The following is a 24,201-nucleotide window of genomic DNA, read 5'->3' as shown; positions in this document are numbered from 1 at the left end:
CTTTTGTGACAACATTAATTTAAACAAGCAGCTTTCACGGCTTTTTGCGCATCACGTCGCTTCGTGCCGAGCAACCTGTCACCCATTGTAACATCGTTAGACATCCATCGTTATTAACAATGCAGTTTTTCGTTTGTTATGAACACCTGCATTGGCTTTGGCAGCGCCACATTTGATAAAATACCCCTAAGTTATTCAAGCATGTGTCTGCACATTTGCAATCAATATGTCTACTCCCAACCCCCTCCTCCCATATTCTGCTGAGGTACAGGCCTTACTCCAAAGACTGATCGCCAGGTGCCATTACCATGTCTTTCGTTGCACACAACCTCCCAATTGCCTAAAACCATCAAATGCGATTGATTCTTTCACATGTAAAAATGAGGAACCTGATTTTCCACATTGTGCTGCCACTTGGACTCATTCCCACAACCATATGATTTTTTTAAAGTTTCCTTCCATCGGAAATCAAATGAAGTTTCAGCAATTGTGTCTCGTTTGATCATTTTATATTACAATAATTTCATTCCTAGATTTCCTTTCCTTTTTGGGGGGATTCATGTCTGTATCAATGGAATGCCATAACCCAGTTTGCCTCATCACTTTTCCATTCACTCGTTCATGGCTCTTTTTTTTTTTGCACACATGAAAGTTTGCAGGCCGCAAATTGATTTCCATACAAGTTTCTGTACGGCTAGACTAGTAAAGGCTTGATGTGGCTCAAGTCTTCCAGTTATGTAAAGTCTTTTTCTTGAAATGAGAAAAGGCAAGAGGGGGACAAATTGCCACATCACAAATAAGCTTGTGAATTTATACATTTAATTATCACCCCGCTCACCTGAAGCGAATGGCGGGGTTAAGCATTTGGTTCATGTCCGTCCGTCCATCTGTGTCCATCTGCAAATGCTAATTCATGATCGAGGGACAACATACTTAAATTGAATGTTATAATTTGAACACAAATCAGAACATGAATAGGAAGACAAGTCTGCCGTTTCACAGTACTTTGTCTTTGAATTCATCCCGATTGCGCATCTGCATAGAGGAATGATATAATATTTGACTCTGTCAGCCTGTCTGGCAGTCAAAAAAAATTGAAAATTATTCCAATCACGAAACGTACTGTTTTTAAGGATGTTATAATGTAACGTGGTAGATAGAATAGTGTAATAGACACTGCGGAAAATGGTGGTAAAACCCGGAATGAAATCATTTGTATGACTTTTACAAGCTTAATTTCATTTAAATTGAAGTATAAACTAAAACACTGTGCAGGGTAACGTGTTCGATGAACTCTCTAATTTCTTCTTGTTTTTATTTACCTACTAACTATTTTATCTTCAACCTTTTCTGACAATGGGTCTGCATGATCTGATACTTTTGGGAACAAACTACTGGTTTTTCTATCGATGCAAGCAGAACTAGAACGCCACTCAGTAGAGCGCATACTCCCGCCGTGGGTTTAGTTGGAATAATACGTTTTGTTTAACATCTCCTCTCCCCAAAACAATAAATGAAAAAGAAAGTAGGCCCTAACTGTCAGAGAATTAATTTTGATTTTTCTCGGAATTAGAGGAGGAAAACATCATTTAAGAATGAGAATAAAAGCTTTAATGCAGTAAAACAGAAAAAATCTTTCCCAAAACAATTTCCAAAAAAATTCCTGGATCCGGAATAATATCCTGAGCTTCACCAAAAACTAATCAATTCTTCCTTATCCAAAGGGCAATCATCCCACCAACTTTCATCCAAATCCGTTTGGAACTTTTCCAGATATCTTGTTCACAAACACACGAACATACGAACACACACACACACACACACACACACACACACACACACACACGGACGGCCACGATTGAATGCGTTACTCCCTGGCGGGAGTAATAAACCTGAAAATCACAGAGCCAGACCCGGAATTATTTATTTGGTCTGGGAAGCCCATGCAGGGTTTCTTCTTCTTCAGCCTCTCACAACCCTGGGTGAATTTGCGATCTTAAAAAAAAAAAGTTGGAATTTTGCCAAATCTGTTTTATTCGTTTGTTAATATACCTCAGCCATTGACAAATCTGGAACTAAGTCTTTATAAGTTCATCAAATACTGACACCGCGATTGACATTCGCTGAGCTAAATGTTCATATCCCTTCTGAGGTGGAAAAAAAAAAAAAAAAAAAGTTTTAAATCATACGTATCAAACGATACATTTTATGAAAGGGGGAAACCTAATACACACTTCGGTGGTTTTAAAATGGCAGAATATGTCTTTATTAGAAAAAAAATGAACATTGAAGACAACACTGCTAAAAAAAATACACCACTCTAACGCATAACCATGAGTTTAAACTACATTTAAAACAAATATGAAAACTATTTTCATATCACAATGTTAAATATAGAATATATAGAAGATAATGTTTTAAAAAATGAGCCCTATCTTCCAATGGTAAAAAAATCCTTCAAAAAATTCCTGGATCCGGAATAATATCCTGAGCTTCACCAAAAACTAATCAATTCTTCCTTATCCCAAGGGCAATCATCCCACCAACTTTCATCCAAATCCGTTTAGAACTTTTCCAGATATCCTGTTCACAAACACACGGACACACACACGCACGCACACACACACACACACACACGGACACGAGTGAATGCATTACTCCCTGGCGGGAGTAATGAGGCATATGAGTCATACGAATGAAGCCCACTGTTGTTTGCCACTGAAAATATGCAGATAAATCATACACTGAAGTGCTATATTATTATTTTTATTATAAAAATATTTTTTCCCAAATGATCAATATTTGCACAAATTGGCATGTGGATAATTCATTATAGTGCACTTTGGAAAGCAGCTGTGGATTTTATTACTGGGTACACTTTGTACTTTGTTAGTTGTTTCATCGTAGTTCCAGCAAAGATAAACAATCACGGTGCCCACACATCGTGCAGGCTTTGGAACAGGAATTTGCTACCACACGTGTTCCACATTGAGTCTGCATTGCTTGTGTTGAGAAAAAACACAAAGATAAACATCAAGCTTACATTTTCCGTTACCGTACATGCGGACAGATAATGCACGTGAAAAGTTGCCTGGAATTGTACCGGTGTGATGCATCTGTTGGAGATAACAACGGTTGTTTTAGGCCGATAATGTAGATGATAGCAGTGGTGTTTTGTATTTTTGTTTTTATTTATTTTTAACAAAGTCTTTGTAGATTTCATCTTGTGCACATGCGCCACGTCGAATTGCTATAAAGATAAGGTGACTTTGGATCAGTGCTATGTTTATTTATGATCTGCGAGTTGTTTACTTACCAGATATTTCAAGGTGATTTGAAATCTCTGCAGCTCCTATTGCTTGGTGGAAGCAAATTCTTTAACAGACCCCATAACAAGCACGTTCCGTTGTATTACAAAAAGGAAAACTTTTTTAATGAACAATTTTTTTTATAACTTGTATCACTTTTAATTCGGATTGGGAATTTTTTTATAACTGAACTAACAGAATATTTTTTTCTAAATCAAGTTTATTCGCATATCCTGTGCAGCGAGCGATCCAAGATGTTCGTTCGTTGAGAAGTTGGATCAACCATTTATGACGTCATGCCTCATATAATGATGGAAAATTTAGGGAAAGGCAAATGTTCTGAAGGAAATAGTTCCCGTCAAAGTAAATAACAAACATGCGGGTAACTAAACTTTTAGTCCCGTAAGATAAAATATTTTTGATGTACATTATCGAATTATTCTGGCATGATATGCAATCAATAATCGTCTTGAAATCCTGTAAAGCATTTATGAGACAAACCATGATGTCCAGTTGAAATGATCTTCAATCAATCGACTCGTATGACTCGTCCTGTCAAAGGATGTCATTTATCCTCAACCTTTCAGAATAATTGAGTTGCGCAGATGAACCACAACACAAAGGATTATCATATCGACAATAAAGACAACTTATTGGTATGAAAGTCTTGTTAAGAGGAAATGTTTTCGGGAAATTTTCTCGAAAATAATAGTAAATTAATTACATTTAGATAATTTAAATAATAGTTTTAAAAATAGTAAATAAATACAATTAAATATTGGCATAGGAGGAGACCAATAGACCCATTATGCCTGTGCAACATGCACAAGATCCAACAGGAACCCAATCCCCCATTCCATGACCACAATCGCCCTCCATGAGATCAAAAACATCCACACCGCTGTCCCAATCCAAACGACATTGACTTAATCGGAAGGGAAAAGCAATCATTGAAGTGAGGACAGGAGGAGAGAGGTATATTACAGACAGGACATAAACAATCACAACATATGGAGATTATTGTTATATTTTTGTTGGGGGTGGTGGCAGGAGGGAGGAAAAGAGGGCTTGAGAAGGACTCGTAGGTGGGGTTGCATGAACATAGATGACATGCTACCAATGGACATGTCTAAGTCAGAGTCAATATCTCATGATTCACACCTACAAACTGTCCCTGCTATCACCACCTTCCCAGGAAGACCATTCCATACACTAATTGCAATGTATGAAACACCCTTGCCTTGTTACTATCTTAAGCATACATCTATTTACTCTCAAACGATGCCTTCTGATCCTTTTGCTGCCGATCCTGATAGACCTTTCCTGCATGATATATTTTTTATCAAAGCCTTTCATTATTAGAAAGATATTTCCATGATATCTTGTAATAACCTCATGAAAATAAAAAAATCGAGTCTCCCTCGGCCGCTCCTCATGGCTTCGTCTATCTTGCCCTGAAATAAATCTGGTAGATCTGTGGTGAACTCCTTCAATCGGAACTGTCCTTCCTCAAATAAGGCAACAAAAACGTAACAAAACGATTGTGAGATTCGGCCTCACTAAATTCCTCTCCAACGTCAACACAACCTCTTTCGATCTATAAACTATACCCACGCGAGTACAACCTAAAATCCAATGAACTTTCCCCTTTGCTGTCTGGCACTGCGCTGTCTGTTTAAGCCTTGTATCTACAAAAACGCTGAGATCTTTCTCCCATGTAACATGCTCCAGAACTGTCACTTGCATTTTGTACTCCCTATATCTATTATTATTGCATGTGCCAAATACATTGCATTTTATAACATTGAATTATATCTGCCAATTTTTGCCAATGCATCAACAAATGTCTTGACTTTTCTGAATATAATCATCACCCACTCCTCCACCATTCTTAGTTCCAAACCTTACCTCCTTGCTCGGAATCATGTGTAATTTTTAAAAAGATTAATCATTACCCTAATATTCAAACAATTGAAATAAAGTTCAATCATTGATATACCACATGAGTTACATTGTGGTTAGAGAATCTTCTCTGAGACACAGAAGTCAGTGGGTCGATGCGAACCCTAGCTAAGTAGTAAGGGAAACATATGAAAATCTGTTAACTAAATTGTTACCAAAAAATTTCTTCACCAATATGTTTGTAAAGGTGTGTAATAACATGTGTTAAAATGTTGAAGGTCAACTCCCGTGGGAAACCCAGAAAAAAAGCTGTTGAATTCGGGTACCGAAAAATTATTTTCGAGAATTTTTATTTTTTTAAATCGGCCCTTAAGTAACTTATGAGGGGTCAAATAAGGGTTTTTCATGATTCTGAGTTGATTGTTAACATTTATATTTCACCACAGACACTCCTTTGTGGAAAAATAATTTCTAAATATATCTCATTTTCTACTTTGCAGGACATGGAGTCTAGCAATATGGATGAAGACGTTACTCCACCTGTGCTCAATTGCTTCATCTGTGCACGCTCGGATACACCAGCTGAAAGGCTCATACAGGCAACTCCAAAGGGATACTCAACTTTATTGAAACAAGCAGAAACTGTCGAAAATGTTACTGTTGTGGAACGTATGAAGGAGGCTCAAAAGGAAGGAAAACTGAGGTACCACCAGAAGTGTAAAAATGATCTGTACAACAACTTTGTTGCAACCACCAAGAAGTCAGCTCAGTCAGCAAGCATCAAAGGCAGAGAAAGAGTCATCAAAGTTGAAGAGAAGACGCACTACTTGTGAGTTCAGTTCATCAACTGGCTGCAGTTCTAGAAGATCACAGTCAGTTGACCTCCTGTATAAGGATGTATGCATTCTTTGCAACCAACCAGCCCAGCTCTACAAAAATAATCCAGCACAAGCTAGAAAGAAATACAGAGTGCCAGATAATTTGACTGCAGATACACTGAAGGCAAGCTTGCTGAAGACAGCACGGAGTCACGGGGATGACTGGGGCACTGAAGTCACTGGATGCCTGGAAGAGATCAACGACTTGGTAGCAGAAGAAACACTGTACCATTTGCGATGCAAACTTATGTTTGCGAGAGGTGACAGTTTGTCCAAGACTGATGAGGAAGGAAAAAGGAAGAGAGGACAGAGGAGTATTGATGAGGAGCGAGAGGCAGTTTTTATTGAATTCTGCGAATGGTTAGACTCAGAATTAGAGCATGGGGTAATGAACATGGACCAAGTCCATGAAAAGCTGCAGGAGTTTGATCAGTCACCAGAGAAGAGCCTTTCTTATTCAAAGCATTGGCTAAAGATAAAACTTCTAGAGAAATACGAAGACACCTTGTATTTCACAACACAGGAAAGAAGGGCAGATGTACTCTGTCTCAAAGATGGCACCGACAATATTCTGCGAGTGCATCATGCTAATCTTGACCATGGAGATGAGAAGACTCAGATCATAAAGACGGCACTCAAGTTCATATCCAATGATATTGCCTTGATTGATTTAGGTCCAAAGTCATACCCCACCACACACAGTATGACTGACATCGATAGTCAGCTGACACTTGTTCCTGCAAGCCTTCAGATGTTCTTGAGACCGATTGTCAAGACAGACGAAAGAGTTGCCGTTTGGGGGCAGAATTTTATTAAGGCCTGTCGACCTCGGTCTGGAGTATTGCCACACCAAATGGGGCTTGCCATACAACTTGATCATAGATTTGGGTCAAAATGGATGCTCAACAAGTTCCACCGGCTGGGATACACTGAGTCTTACACGGAGACACAAAACTACAAATACTGCTTCCTTAATAGTAGGAGTGGAGATGATGTTCCAGATACTTCTGGCACTCTTGACACCATTGTGGAGGAAACCGATGAACAGATCAATGATGAGGTTGCGGTTGATGCTGCGCTTGAGGATCAATCAGTGATGACAGCCAAAGTGCCAGCCAGTGAAAGTGAATTGTCAAGTAATGATCAGGTGGTCTTTATGGAGGTTGGGGAAACAAACAATGCAGTCACTCAGTTTGTTGGAGACAATATAGATTTAAACATTGTCTCTATTTACGGAAACACTCCCTTTCACTCAATGGGTTGGATCGAAGTCACCTCTCCGGCACCACCTTTGCCAGATCCACAGACAACAGCAGCTTTACCCCGGGTGAAGTTGAAGGCACTCGACAAAGCTAAGATCCTGAGAAGAACTGAAGTAAAGATTATTCCATTTACGAACAGCAAACAGATAGGAACGAACGCGATCATGTTTCTCCCCCTCGCTGAGCTTTCCTCCTCCCTGGCTCATGATCAGCCACTCCTCACTCCAGGTGACACACTCTGGGCAGCGGGGTGGGTGATCAAAGCCAACGATCCTGAGTTCCCACACTCCAACTGGAATGGCTGGATGAAGAGAATCCATGCTAATGATGCAAAGCAGAGCACACAGATCGAGTTCCTCCCAGTTATTGAAGGAGACCCTAATGACCTCAACACCATCTTCACCACTCTGAAAGAGTGCATACGGCGCGCTGGAGTCGCTATAGTGACCGTTGATCTTCCGATTTGGCTGAAGGCTGTGAATATAATAAAGCAGGCAAATCTACCCGTCATTCCAAGGTTGGGTGGTTTTCACCTGCTGGAGTCTTATCTTGGATCAATGGGTAACATCATGGAAGATTCTGGACTACTAGATGTGATCCAGTTGATCTATCCTGGAGGTACGACAGCCAACCACATCATGGATGGAGGATGTTTTGACAAGGCAATCCGTGTTCACCTCCTCATCGATGCAGCCATCTATCAACACATCATGAAACTTGCCTTCACTGAGGAGGAGCGTGGTGACATGAAGACCTTCATGGAGAAGGTGGCTGATGGGAAGATGGGAGCCTCCCATCCTCCCAGGACCCAAATACAAGTACATTTACCATGGACGAGATACTACATTGGGTGAAATTCGGTACAACATGTTCTCAAGGAAGGCAGCGGCAGGAGTGATCAAACCAGAGACTCTACCTCCAACAGAGGGTGCAGCTGCACAACATTCACTCCGTGCCTACCTGCAGACCCGGGACTGGATCCTTCTACAGAGCATGTCTCTGAACCCCAGTGACTATGGATGGACAATAGGTGTGCATGGGTATGAGCCAGTTCCAACACTGGACCCCACGGCTCCTGAGGAGCTATTGCAGTTCACGAGCTGTAATTGTCATGGAGATTGCAGCAACCGGCGATGCAGCTGCAAGAAGAATGGGGTCACGTGCATCTCGGCCTGTGGAGTCTGTAATGGCATTACATGCAGAAACTGCAGTCATGATGTTGTCGAGTCTGAAAAAGACATAGACAATGACTTGAAACTTCTGACATTGTGAATGAGAAATAACTCTTGAGTATTTTATATGTATGTGAAATAAAAGCTACTTTGTGTGTAAATGTAAAAGTGAAAATATAAATGTTAACAATCAACTCAGAATCATGAAAAACCCTTATTTGACCCCTCATAAGTTACTTAAGGGCCGATTAAAAAAAATAAAAATTCTCGAAAATAATTTTTCGGTACCCGAATTCAACAGCTTTTTTCTGGGTTTCCCACGGGAGTTGAACTTCAACATTTTAACACATGTTATTAGTTATTACACACCTTTACAAACATATTGGTGAAGAAATTTTTTGGTAACAATTTAGTTAACAGATTTGTGAAATATCTCATAAAATGCCCTTACTAAAGTAATACCAAGTATCTATCTATAATTCCAGTAATCTCTGTGTGTATGTATGTCTGTATGTTTGTCTGTGACCGCTGTTTCTCGACAACCACGGGTCCGATATACTTTAAACTTGCCAGGTATATTGCTGGGGACCCGAGGATGTGCCTTTTCAAGGTTTCATATTAATCGGACAAGTAGTTACCGAGCTATGGCGATTTCTTTACCAAACTCCGCAAGCCGTTCGCTTTGGACCAAACCATTTCATGTAAATAGAGGGGGGGGATTGTCACCGTACTCGCAAGCCGTTCGCTTTGGACCAAACCATTTCATGTAAATAGAGGGGGGGGATTGTCACCGTACTCGCAAGCCGTTCGCTTTGGCTTTGCGAATGGACCAAACCATTTCATGTAAATAGAGGGGGGGGGGGGGGGGGATTGCCACCGGACCAAACCATTTCATGTAAATAGAGGGGGGGGATATAATTTTAGATATATATATAGTACGGGCATGCCCTAGTTTTATAAATGGTACTCCAAGGGTGTTTCATTAAAATTGCAACCACATTAAAGTTATGTGAAATTTTTACTTTTTTAATACAATTTTTAATTGCAGGTTTGTATAAAACATCGTTTGGAGGAAAAACTGCAAACATCAGAGTCATACTGTTAATTTTGAAGATGGCATGGACAATTGAACAAAGGATCTTTATTGTGGAGTTTTACTTTGCCACAAAGTGCATTTAAACAGACTCAAACACAATTCAGAAAGAAGTTCGAGACCAGATTAGCCCCAGACAAGTCTGCATCGAAGCGGTCCATGAAGCAGTTTTGAGGAGACCAGGAAATCACTACGTCGTCGATCTCAAGAATTGAACTTATCTTTATAAAGTACACAAATAATTCTGACGCAGGAACTAAAAATGTACTTGTATAGCATACAAGTGAAGCAAAAACTAACAAACAATGATAAACAACCATATGTCACAATGTGTGAATGGTTTGAGAAAAAATGCATAGGGATCCAAATTTTCTGAGTCATGTATGGATTTCTGACAAAGCCCACTTTCTTTTAAGTGGTCATGTTCACTCTATAAACAACATGATTTGGACTTGTAGTTCTCCTGATGAAGTGCTTGAAAGGCCATTGCAAAGCCAGAAATGCACTACATAGTTTACCATAAGCAAATCTGGCATCATTGGGCTTTTCTGGTTTCAAGATGAAGAAGGGATATTGGTAACCATAACCACTGAATGGTACTTGAAAATTATCCAGAAGTTCTGAGTTGCATTAGCGTGGAAGCACCACATCGACAAGGCTGTGCAATTGTTTCACCAAGATGAGGCCACACCTCGCACTTCCAACAGATCGATACAGTGGCTACAACAGATATTGGTTTAACTCCTGGATATTGGAATCCTGGTTTAACTCCAAAAACATTTGTGCTTTTTATAAAGCATTGTATATATGGATGCTTCGGAGAACATGGTGACAAGTGGTGGCTCGGGTGTTTAAAGGTTATAAATTGTGAGAAAATAACTATTTAAATCCCCTATTTAGGTGCATCGTCTTAAAAAATGTTATCCCATAAAGTTTTCTGGTGATTAACCTTGGGAGCTTGGGAGCCTTGGAAGAGTAGGGTCTCGAAAACAAACAAACATCTATCTCACACACACACACACACACACACACACACACACACACACACACACACACACACACACACACGCACACACACACCCACACACACACACATCCACACACACACACATCCACACACACACACATCCACACACACACACACACACACACACACACACACACACACACACACACACACACACACACACACACACACACACACACACACACACACACACATACACCCACACAATATGTATATTGCATGCATATACCGACCCTGCTATTCGCGGGCGATACGTTCCTGGAAAATGCTGCGAATTGCGAAACCGGGAATGGCGGGACATTGTTTCACGAGAAAAAGAGGGTATCGTTTCCCGAGTCGTGAAAATCAGTTAATAGAGATGACCAAACCACGAAAGGCAAGGCAAAATCCGCGAATGTTGAGGAAAATCCCGACAATGTCGACGATAATCCGCAAAGGTCGATGAAAGTCCCGGAAATGGTGAGGCAAAGCCCGTGAATGTCAACGATAATCCGCGAAGGTCGATGAAATCTTGTAAATGTATGCTGCAGCATTGTTTCAATGGGGGAAAAGGGGATACCTTCTAGCTTCCTGGCGGTTCCTGATTCATAGAGGAAAATTTTTAAATGTTTTCGACCGCAAATGCACATGATTTACAGTTTCATAACTAATGCTTAACAATTAAAAAATAAAACGATAACACCAGGTACTGTTTCCAATTTATTGAAGGAAAGCGCTTATGGTTTATTAAAGGTGCTTAACCAGCTTAACCATATAGCACTGTGAAACAAAAAAAACCACAACACCATCATGTACGCGGCTTGTAGAATTTTTTTTTTTTGCGTGCGTCAAGCTGCTTTATGCATGGCTGGTGAAAGATTTTTTTTTCATAAACTAGCAACGGTACCCGCCCTATGGGCGGGGCTTCAATTGGGAAACCCAAATGAAAAGGCAAAATATCAGAAATTGAAGGCTTTTTTATTTTAAACGATTTATATAAACATCCGTTAAGTCATATCACACGAAAATCATCAAAATCTAAACAGTATTTGTGGAATTTTAATAAAAGCCACATCTGTTCATATCGGTAAATATTATTCCATCGTGTTTGGAAAAACTGGAAAATTGGAAAAAATGTAAAATTGAAGAAAAATTGGAAAAACAACATAGACTATTTTACTCCAGGGGGTCCCAGGATTACCTACCCAAAATTTCGTTGCGATTGGTTCAGTCGTTTTTGCGGTACTTTGGAACAGACAGACAGACATTTGGTGAATTATAGTAAGACGTGTCAAGTTCGTGGCTCGTGAATTTTTTTTTTGCACCCCTGAGAAACAGCGATTTCGTGGAACATTGCCGCGAATAGAAAAAAACCCGGGAATTCGTGGGACACTTTTCTGCGAATAGAGAAACAGGTCACATTTTATCAACCGCAAATATGCGGAACCAGTGAATAACGGAACCACGAATAGCGAATCCGACCGCATATACATATACTAGTGAGGTACCCATACCATGCACGGGTGGGAAGCCAATAGCAAACAAACAATGTGGAAACGGTGAATGCTAAACCATTTAAACAATAAATTCAACATTCCTGTGCCACCTTCAGTTGAATGTTAGACATGGACAGCCGGTTCGTGAATGACTTCAGTAAAAAAAACGGCGAATGGGAAACGATGAAGCAATAAATTCCACATTCCTGTGCCACCTTCAGTCGAACGTCAGGCATTGACAGCCAGTTCGTGAAGGACTTGCACAAAAAATGTACCCTGTCTGAATGGTTATACATATACCCAGTCAATGGCGAATCTGCATATGGCAAATCCGCGAATGTCATGGTTAGAAAGTAGAAACCCCCACGTCATTTCCTCATTCAAATTTAAACTCGATATCTCTATTTTCATTCCAATCAGCATCATTCCAATCATACATTAATACTATAACAAAATACTGTGTTAAATCACGATTCTATTGAGATATTATCAAACCCGCACATTGTCGTCCATCAGTTCACTTCCGGATTCGGAGCAGGTCCGTTTCAAGTCAATTTCAAAATCATAATTTTATTGAGGAACTTATGAAACCTCCTACGTACTTTACAACATCCGCTGCGACCCCCAAAACGTTCAAAAATTGAGGGAGTAGTTTGGGGACGGACAGACAGACATTCTTGTTTTATAGTATATGCAATGCCGGGTACTTCTGCCGGGTCCCCACCTCCCCCTCCCCCTCTCCCTCCCCCTCCCATCCCTCACCCTCCCATCCCCCCCCTCTTCCCTCCCATCCCCCCCTCTTCCCTCTCCCCTCCCCCCACCCCTCATCCCCCTCAGATTATTATATTCAGGCGATTGGTATGACATTTAAAAAAAAGTACTGTTGAATGGCAGGTTTCTTTTCTGATTCATGTTCCGATTCGTGTTCAAAATGTAATCTTCAATTTCAATAAGTTGTTGCTCAATCATAAAATTGTGTTTGTAGACAAACGGACAGATGCATGTGCGTACATGAATGAATTACTTTACCCCGCTTTTCGCTTTGTATGTGCAGGTTGAGGTGACTTGAGGTGACTTCAATTTCAAAAATTTCTGCTGCATAAAATGTAGGTATGCATGTTTTTCCGCATCTTGATCTTGCATCCTAAGTCTTGGGTAGCTCCACTGGTCGTTACCCCACACTCATAGTGCATAGCAGGTTAAACAATTGAGTCACTCTGTCTGTCCATCAGTCTTTCTATTATCGAGGTACTACTTGATTTCAATTGAATTTTATATTTTGTTTGTAGACAAGTTTCGTCAAAATCCGTCCATAACTTTTTGAAATATCGTGCTACATGTAGGTATCGGTTTTATCTCTATCTCTCAATGGTGATGTTCCATGAATTGGAACATGAATCGGAACACAAACCTGTAGTTTAGGAATACTTTGGCTCTGAATTTGGCAAAATGTATGGAGAAATCCCATACTTATTGATGATTGTACCTGTGCACAGAGGGGTAAGGTAATTGTTACAGTCCATCTGCCTGTCTGGCTGTCAAAGAAAATTGAAAATCATTCCAAACACTAGAACGGTACTCAGTAGAGAGCATATCTCCGCCAGGCTGAACAGTTTCTTTTGTATCCCACTGATTGGCCGGCTCTGGATTCGGACCTGAACCAAAATCGAATCGCCTGTTTTTGTCACCTAACCAACTCGTCCACCAAGTTTCGGCCAAATCCGTCCATAACTTTTTCAAATATCGTGCTACATGTATGTATCGGTTTTATCCCCACCTCTCAATGGTGAAGAATTTCTAATTAATTAAATAATTATCGTATCTGAATCCATATTCAGATCTACACCAAAATTGAATGGATTACTCCTTGTCACACACCCAACCTGCCCACCAAGTTTCATCCAAATCCGTCCACAACTTTTTGAGATATCCTGCTATGTATCGTTTTTGGCCCTATCTCCCAAGGGTGAAGAATCACTTAAAAAAATTATACGAGCCGGATCCGAATCCGGATTTTCACCAATATCTAATAATTTCGTCATTGTCACATACGCGACATATCTGCCAAATTTCGTCCGAATCCGTTCATAACTTTTTGAGATATCTTGTTCACAAACAAACAAACAGACAGGCCTCCATAGCCAGTTTTTAAGGACGTTGTAAAGGACACAAACAACAAGCACAAATTACAAAGTTAACATTTTAAATAAGGTGGTGTAAAAGACAATGCATCAATGGCAGTAAACTTCCAATTCAATGTGTTTTTTTTTCCCCAGCTTTGAAAACGTTTATTTAGCTGAGGCCGAGTGAAGCGAGGTCGAGGCAGTTTATTCCTGGTACGTGATACACCCTGCAAGTCATGCCTACATAAAACGGAATTTTTGGAACGCCAGCTGCATTTTCCATCCAATAATCATGTAACATTGTTCAGTGAATTCTCCAAGGGTGGTCGCTCCTACAATGCAAGGTTTGTGTCAATCCAATGGCAAACTAGAATGGCACACGGAAGAGCGCGTACATACCTCCACCAGGCTGAGCAGTTTACGTTTTGTATTCCACTGATGAGCCGGATCTGCATCCGGACAATGGCTTGTTGTTATCACCTACCCAACTCATCCACCAAGTTTTGTCATCCATCCATAACGTTTTGAGATATCCTGATCACAGACAGACAAATAGACAGACAAAGAGAGATGAAAACATAACCTCCGTCCACCTCGGCCGACGTTCCACAAGGATGCTTGTCGGCTCCTATTTCTTGTTGTATTTCAGTGTAATTCTATATTTGAATTCTGTGGAACACAAATCACCTTGTTCTTACTTTCAAAAGTTTAGCAGCACTTGGGTAAAATTTTACATCGTCTCAACCAATCAAATTTGCCACGTGTGCACTGAGGGGGGAGTAACAATGAGATTCAGACAAAATGGTTTCTCTGCAAAGATTTGGCAGAAGGTTCAGCTCTGGACTGTTCTGTTTGACCCACCAGTTTTTTATGGTTACCATCACACCTGATATTTGAAAATCCATGGACAAAACTAATATAGATAGTGCTCGGAAATGCAAAGCAAGAGTTGAAAAGACCCTTCCCATGTCCTTTTTCTCAAGATTGCAAGGGGTAAGGTGTTCTATGAACTCTCTAGGTTTCTATCTTTATTGAAGATGATACTTATTTATGTTTGACACCTCTATCCAATCTTGGAATCTACTTAGTACATATTTGACTGTTGAATGAGTCCAGCTTTTTGTGAACACCAACACCTACACTTTTCCCCCCTTCCCTCACCTCCACTCACCCACTCACCTTCCAAATTAATGAGGAGGTTTAATTGAACTGTAATTTTATTTATAAAATATAATACGATAATTGTAAAAAATAAAAAATGGAAGAATTTCATTCAGTATCAGGTGACATGAGTCTCTGAAAGGCCTTGTATGTATTTCTTTCAAACGTGACCAAATCGGGGTGGGATTTGGGGTTTTCCATGAAGTTGGATCACTCAGATCAGGCATCGAGATCAAGCATGGATCCTTTAGATCATAGTCGTTTGTCAGCGTAGTGCAATGGACCAATAGAATGAACATTCAATGAGTGAAACCGTCACTAATGGAAGTCACAGTGCAATGAGCATCAGAGGTCATGAGCGGTCGGGGCTGGTTGTCCAAAGGTCATCGCCCAGTTGGCAACAGTGTGCCCTCTGCTCTCATTGCTGGAGGAGTTGCAGACCGCCCTGACCACCCTGAATTTCCTCCGATTCATTTTCGCGCGAAGCACTACCCATATAATTAAATTAAAAGCTACCAACAGATGTAGAATAATGAAAACATTAGTTTTAATAATACATACAATTTTTTTGAGGAGAGGCGTCTTTTCAACAACGATGACTTATTATGGTTGCACTTGGTGTTTTCAAGCTTGGCGAGTTAACACGCATTTATTCATGCACGTATAATTGCCTTCTGTTCCATTTCTATGGAGGCAAAGCCAGGCAAACGGTGCCCGCCATAGGTGCATCACGCTATGAGTACACACTTCATTGAACACCAATCCTGGGGCCTGGGCCTACCTGCTCCCTGAGCTGTGCCCTTGCCCAGCCTCTGCCACATCAGCCACTCTCCACCGGTGCTTTGTCAGTTGCGGTTCTGCTCCTATGGACGCCAGATGTCCACTGGCGATTAATTGAAGCATTGCCTCTTTAACGTTAATAGGAATTTCCTTCACCGCATGTGACTGATTCAAGCAGAGCCCCATCCTGCCAATCGGGTATCCATATCTGAACCGCATACACAGGAGGAGACTTGGTAGTTGAAGACCATGCTCCCCACACTTAGCAAATACCATGTGTTTTGTACTGGCGCCATTTTGGGGAATTGCGCTATTTTGGGGCCCATAAATATAAAAACCGGTCAAGGGTATATAGAAGTTGTTACCCTGTGTAATGCTTCTCACACATGGAGGACTGCATCTTTCGCGTCCGTGAATTTAACTATGGGAATTTAACGTCCTGGTCTCGTTAAAGCAGCGCACATAAAGGGCATGAAAGAAATTACATCTGCGAATACCCGGTGGAGTTACAGTAAATATTTTATACCTTGCATGAGGCTGAAACTTAAAACCTTGCACACAAAATACTGTTTAAAAAAAAAAAAAATCCAAAATGGCTTCAGAGCATCGCAACACGGGATGCCTTTCATTAACACCAGGCCAAAATATATGGTTACACAGTGTGTATTTGCATAGCTCTCATCTTCGAACACGTCTGAAAGTCCGCTCGATCCGATACTGAACACTTGGCGTCAAAAGCTAAAGCCATGCGGAAGGAGCCTTGACCAGATTGTACACATCTGTTATTATTTTGTTTTATGCAGGAGTATAGTGTAGCAATCAGCGATGCTTAATTTATTCCATTCGCCCCCACCTGCCTCTCTGCAAGCTTGGCTCTTTTTCATCCAGTTTGCCCTGTTTCTTTGAGGGTGTGCCAAGCCAATTTGGCATTTATTTTCATGATGCATAATTCCACCCAAAAACAAGGAAGCCTTTCTGTGGAACATCTGGCCGCATCGCTGGGATGACACAGAACTTCCTGTTTTGGAAATGTGTACTTATAAGGTTCTGTAAATGAATAGATTCTCCAATATAGACTGAAATAATATGGTATCTTGGGGAAAATCCATACATAATATGGACTTAAATAACACAACTTAAATAATCTTAGACGATGATATGCTTATTCTGTCTATTTGTTTTTCTCTGTCTGTCTATCCGACGATTTTCTCTTAAACTACTCAACCATAGACCCTAAAACCCATTTCGTTATTTAAAAGTCTTTGTCCAAGGAATTGTAGTTGCATATTATTTTTACCCTCGCGAGAGGAGAGTGTATTGCATTTGAGTCCGTTTCTTTCTTTGTGTGTCTGTCTGTCTGTTTGTCCGCACAGAATGAATATGATTTTCTCTGCAACCGTTGGTCCGATTGACAGGAAAATTTTCCCCATAGGTGCAACTCCACCTGTAGAATTTCTTTTTTTACATTGTCATAGGTCACGTGGTACGAGCGCCATTTTGGAAAAACCGAAAAACTTTGCAAATCTATATCTCTGAAAGCGCTGAATATAAAAAATTGAGACATGGCTCATTGTAAAGAACTCTCCACGGGGAATAACATATTAATAATGGTCATCGGCTCCTCCATTACGTCATAATTCGACAAGTAAAAAACTTCATCTGATCAAGATGAAATTGCTTGAGCGTCATCTATGGATAAATTGGTGGAGAAAAAAAATAATGATGACGTCACCAGTCACGTGGTTTGGCCGCCATATTTGTTTTAACACAAAAGCCTTAAAAACCACTAAAACACGTTCTGGCGAGGGTCTGCAATCTCTGATTGCTCTTTCTTGTTTTACCTGTGATATGCTGCAGGTCTACAACAGCTCTCAATGGTTGTTGTTGTTGTTGTTGTTGTTGTTGGGGTTATTGTTGGGGTTTGGTTTTTGAAATGTGCACCCATTGGTCAGACCGCTGTCAGACCCCACCCATATTTGTCGCTTGACTCCACCCACTGTGACACCCAGACAAAATAATATGGCCGCCATCTTGGTTTTCATGTTGGGCCTAAGACATCAGGTGTTGATTATACACTACCCAGCTTTATTCCTTAAATTTCCATTGGCTTTGTTTGGGTCAAGTGTTGATTGTAAGGGAGGAGGGGAGTTGTCTTCAAGTGTTATGTAATATCTTAGGGGGTGTGAAACCAGACCCAACTGATGAATTGTATAATACCTTCAGAGCAAGGATGAGGAGTTGAGTGGACATAGGAGGTGAGAAATATATATTTTGTGTTGCAGGTTGGGACCACAGTGTGGTCATTCTTGTTCCATTATTAATGACCTTTTATGATTTTTAAAAATCATTTACCTAACTTAACCTCTATTTTTACTGAAGACTCTCGAGACGACTGAATATCACAAGATTGTGAATTACGCATGTTTTTATTTACTCTTGATAGTGTTCTTAACGAACAGAGCAGGAATGTCGTTTCAATGGGAAGAAAGTGAGGAGATTGTGAATTTAACGTGTCGTTATTTACTATTAACATTGTTCTTAATAAACGGGAATAGGAACAACTTATGAACAGCGCATGCATGTTTTAATCGTTCAGGTATTCACCTTTGTGCTCCTGTCGTTTTAGACTATCATTTGTGCCTAATTCAGTTCATATGTTTAATGCTGATGTGAAAAGGATGTGATTCACCCTTTTGGAATTGAATTGCGTGTGGATGGAAATTTTCAGAGAGATGAGATAGAGAATTTGGAGAGGGAGTGGGGGGAAGTGTTTAGGACTTCCAGAGGGGTGGGGTTGATGACTTGGGGTTTGGCACAGGGAGTTGAGAACTTGAAGAAGAGAGGGAGATGGTAGGGCATATAGCTGGGGTAGGGGGCAGAGAGTTGGTAGAGGGGGGTTGAAACTGTGAGGGGGAAATTGAGGACTTGTGGTGGGGGAGGGGTGGGTGAGGACTTTGGGTTGGGCGGGGGAGTAGGATTGAGGATTTAGGGTTGAGTGTGGGGATAGTTGAGGACTTGGGTCTGGTTGAGGTGTGGGAGTGAGGGAGTAGTTGAGGACTTGGGTCTGGTTTGAGGGGGGATGGGGGGAAGGTGTTGAGGACATGGAGGCACATTTTACATCACTCGGAATTTCCACGGATCCCTGCTAGTGTGGAATATTTTACAAATAGACAGTGCCTCTTATATCCAATTCTTATGCCATTTAATTTATATAGGATCACCATCTTAATATATGACAGCGGTTCAAGGATGAAATTGACTTTTATTCTAGATAATATAAAAGTACCTGGAATTGTTTAACTTCACCTCTTGTTCAATCTTCTTTCCACATCCATACGAGTCCCATAGATGTAACATTGTCTTGATGTAAATGTCCACAAAAATTATTTGGGACAAGTACGCAACCATTTCAGGATATGTGTACGCTTTGATGTCCTCATCATTCATAAACTTAATTCGAGTCAAGTTGCAACGTAATGTCACCCATATGCCCTTGGAGTTGGAGATGGAGGTGAAAATAACAAGTTGACAAGCATATGGACTTCATGGTGGATGAGTTGTGTTGGTAACATTTACCATTTGATGGCGAACATTATCGTGTAGTAAATGATACCTCGATACAGCATACCTGGTTGTTGGCTGCATATTGCTTGTGTTAAAGGTCACTGTAGTGCTGTGCATTGATGGCTTCCCCATGTTCAAGAAATTCCGCAATAATTAAAACAATAATTCACCCAAACCACCATTTCCATATGCTCACCTGCTTGATGGCAAAACCCTGAAATTTCTGATGGCGGATACCAAGAATGTCTCCACTTCATGCCTTTTGATGGTGGCATGAAATGGTGGACCCAGGTATTATAAAATGTCACAATATTCTTAAAGAAATTATATTCCATAAGCTCTGTTGTAATGGATACACACAGTTGTTTTTTATGGTAAACGTGAAGTACTTTGGCACCCATCTTGGACTAACCTTATTGAGTTTGAAGTGAGAATGAATGATTGTTTCCACACTCCCAACATTGATATCCAATTGTTCTGTACTTCCATGTATCGTAATTCGATAAGTTTCCAAAATTAGCTGTTCAACGTAGGTTTAATGTTCATTGAATTACAGCACTTAGTTGCACGTGAGAACATGCAAAATCACTCAGCTGGTTGCTTATGTGAGAATATGCAAGATCGCTCACCTGGTTGCTTATGTGAGAATATGCAAGATCACTTACCTGGTTGCTTATGTGAGAACATGCAAAATCACTCACCTGGTTGCTTATGTGAGAATATACAAGATCGCTCACCTGGTTGCTTATGTGAGAATATGCAAGATCGCTTACCTGGTTGCTTATGTGAGAACGTGCAAAATCACTCACCTGGTTGCTTATGTGAGAACATGCAAAATCACTCACCTGGTTGCTTATGTGAGAATATGCAAGATCGCTCACCTGGTTGCTTATGTGAGAACATGCAAAATCACTCACCTGGTTGCTTATGTGAGAATTTGCAAGATCGCTCACCTGGTTGCACATGTGAGAACGTTCAAGATTGCTCACCAATTTCTAGCCATTTTTAACTCGCTGCACCTTTGTAACATACATCGATCTTAAAGATGAGTACCGGTATATCCAAATTATGACAAACTTTTACCTAAAAGATGAGTAACGGTATGTCCAAATTATGACAAACATCTACCTAAAAAATGAGTAACGGTATGTCCAAATTATGACAAACATCTACCTAAAATACGAGTACTGGTATGTCCAAATTATGACAAACATCTACCTAAAAGATGAGTAATGGTATGTCCAAATTATGACAAACATCTACCTAAAAGATGAGTAACGGTATGTCCAAATTATGACAAACATCAATCTTAAAGATGAGTAACGGTATGTCCAAATTATGACAAACATCTACCTAAAAGATGAGTAATGGTATGTCCAAATTATGACAAACATCTACCTAAAAGATGAGTAATGGTATGTCCAAATTATGACAAACATCTACCTAAAAGATGAGTAATGGTATGTCCAAATTATGACAAACATCTACCTTAAAGATGAGTAACGGTATGTCCAAATTATGACAAACATCTACCTAAAAGATGAGTAATGGTATGTCCAAATTATGACAAACATCTACCTAAAAGATGAGTAATGGTATGTCCAAATTATGACAAACATCTACCTTAAAGATGAGTAACGGTATGTCCAAATTATGACAAACATCAATCTTAAAGATGAGTAATGGTATGTCCAAATTATGACAAACATCTACCTAAAAGATGAGTAACGGTATGTCCAAATTATGACAAACATCTACCTTAAAGATGAGTAACGGTATGTCCAAATTATGACAAACATCAATCTTAAAGACGAGTAACGGTATGTCCAAATTATGACAAACATCTACGTCGAAGAAGAGTAACGGTATGTCCAAATTATGACAAACATCGACATAAAAGATGAGTAACGGTATGTCCAAATTATGACAAACATCTACCTATAATATGAGTACCGGTATGTCATATTATGACAAACATCTACCTAAAAGACGAGTACCCATATGTCCATATTATGACAAACATCTACCTAAAAGACGAGTACCCATATGTCCATATTATGACAAACATCTACCTAAAAGATGAGTAACGGTGTGTCCATATTATGACAAACATCTACCGAAAAGACGAATAACGGTATGTCCAAATTATGACAAACATCTACCTAAAAGATGAGTAATGGTATGTCCAAATTATGACAAACATCTACCTAAAAGACGAGTCACGGTTTCTCCAAATTATGACAAACATCTACCTAAAAGACGAGTAACGGTATGTCCATATTATGACATACGTCTACCGAAAAGATGAGTAACGGTATGTCCAAATTATGACAAACATCTACCTAAAAGACGAGTACCGGTATGTCCAAATTATGACAAACATCTACCTAAAAGATGACAATGTTCTCCTTCACAAGGCATATGATACATCTATGTTCGGAGGCACGCTCCACTATGCTGCCACCATCTTTGTGTCCCCAATGATAATTATTTTACCAGCGTTGATTTCACCTGTCGTACAGCTTTATCAGAAGCCTTCACAATATTATTACACAATATTTTAAACATTGTACTATTATATATATTGTACCACAACAACCTTTGAATGGCCTCGTTTTTGTCTCCAAACTTGCAGAGACCGAGGAATCGGCACTTCAGCAATATCTGCTTGCTGACGGTGATTGGGAAATCGTAGATGTTCCCACAATGATCAGGTCATCATGTTCAGTAGCTCTATGACCATGAAAACTTGTCCCACACAGCAAGCCATATCGATCTACCACCCCCTAGTGTCTGCCGCCATTGTAACGCTTGCTCCGATTGTCCACCAATGAAAAGTGTCTTCAACTCATTAATAAATCATTCTTTTTGCAATAGTGACATGAGCAAAACGATTTCATTCATTTCAATTGTGTTTTGTAGGTTTTGTGCTTATATGGGGCCATACAAGATGCCATTTTATCGAAAGGATCTTTGCACTTGTCTGATTAGTGTTATATCCTCCATATCAATAATAAAATGCAGGTGAAATATCATCAAACTGCAGTGGAACATGATGGAAAATTCTGTGAGCTTTGTCGTTGTCATGTTTATCCATCATCACTCTCATTATTGAACTACAATGATGATACTGTACACTGTATGACAGTTATCATGTGATGCATGTTGAAGGTAATTGTTAGATACATGTTGCAGTATCTGTGACATGCAAAAGACATGCCAAGGAAGAGTCCGGCGTGGAACGAGTCAAGTTGCAAATAATCAGTATTTAAATCTTCCTCTCAATTTTCCACTTCAACAGTTGCTCGACACTGCATGAAATGGCTAAGCCAGGCATCTGTTACAGCAGATGCCAATCATAGCTGAGGTGTGGGAAGACAATGAGCGATTAATGTTGTGTGTGTGTGTGTGTGTGTGTGTGTGTGTGTGTGTGTGTGTGTGTGTGTGTATAACTGTATATGTGTGTATGTATGTATGTTTGTGGGTGTGTATGTGTGTGTGTGTGTGTGTGTGTGTGTGTGTGTGTGTGTGTGTATGTATGTATGTATATTTGTGTGTGCATGTGTGTGTTGTTGCTGTTTGGACGAGGTTGTGTGTTTGTGTGTAATGAGGTGTGTGCGATGAGGTATACTTGTGTGTGTGTGTCTGTGTGACGAGGTATATGTGTGTGCACACGATGAGGTGTGTGTGTGTGTGTGAGACAAGGTGTATGTGTGTGTGTGACAAGGTATATGTGTGACGAGGTATTGTGTGTGTGTGTGTGTGTGATTAGGTGTGTGTGTGTGTGTGTGTGTGTGTGTGTGTGTGTGTGTGTGTGTGTGTGTATGTATGTATGTTTATGTAAGTGGGTGTAGGTATGTATGTTTATTTGTGTGTGCATGTGTGTGTTGTTGCTGTGTGGGACGAGGTTGTGTGTGTTTGTGTGTGTGTGTAATGAGGTGTGTGCGATGAGTTATACGTGTGTGTGTGTGTGTGAGTGTGTGCACGCGATGAGGTGTGTGTGTGTGTGTGAGACAAGGTGTATGTGTGTGTGTGACAAGGTATATGTGTGACGAGGTATTGTGTGTGTGTGTGTGTGTGTGTGTGTGTGATGAGGTGTGTGTGTGTGTGTGTGTGTGTGTGTGTGTGTGTGTGTGTGTGTGTATGTATGTTTATGTAAGTGGGTGTAGGTATGTATGTTTATTTGTGTGTGCATGTGTGTGTTGTTGCTGTGTGGGACGAGGTTGTGTGTGTTTGTGTGTGTGTGTAATGAGGTGTGTGCGATGAGTTATACGTGTGTGTGTGTGTGAGTGTGTGCACGCGTTGAGGTGTGTGTGTGTGTGACAAGGTGTATGTGTGTGTGTGTGTGTGTGACAAGGTATATGTGTGTGTGTGTGTGTGACAAGGTATTGTGTGTGTGTGTGTGCGTGTGTGACGAGGTATATATATGTGTGTGTGTGTGTGATGTGTGTGTGTG

At 40.3% G+C, this 24,201-nt stretch overlaps 1 long non-coding RNA gene across 8 annotated transcripts in view; it reads left to right on the top strand.

Moving 5' to 3' along the window:
• The window catches only part of LOC137422607 (uncharacterized), a 180,731-nt gene extending 157,918 nt beyond the window's left edge, over positions 1-22,813 (top strand). For 4 of the 8 annotated variants that reach the window (XR_010983537.2, XR_010983533.2, XR_010983532.2 and 1 more), the window contains 2 exons: positions 13,172-13,223; positions 22,381-22,813. This is a non-coding gene — a long non-coding RNA (uncharacterized LOC137422607). Of the gene's footprint in view, positions 1-13,171; positions 13,228-14,393; positions 14,454-22,380 lie in introns of all 8 variants that reach the window. The other 4 variants (XR_010983534.2, XR_010983536.2, XR_013622567.1 and 1 more) reach the window with 4 other exon arrangements.
• The last annotated feature ends 1,388 nt before the right edge of the window (positions 22,814-24,201 follow it).

Source organism: Myxine glutinosa, chromosome 2, assembly GCF_964187855.1.
Source record: "Myxine glutinosa chromosome 2, kmMyxGlut1.1, whole genome shotgun sequence".
Lineage (NCBI taxonomy): Eukaryota > Metazoa > Chordata > Myxini > Myxiniformes > Myxinidae > Myxine > Myxine glutinosa.
This window is presented reverse-complemented; position numbering and strand designations above follow the sequence as displayed.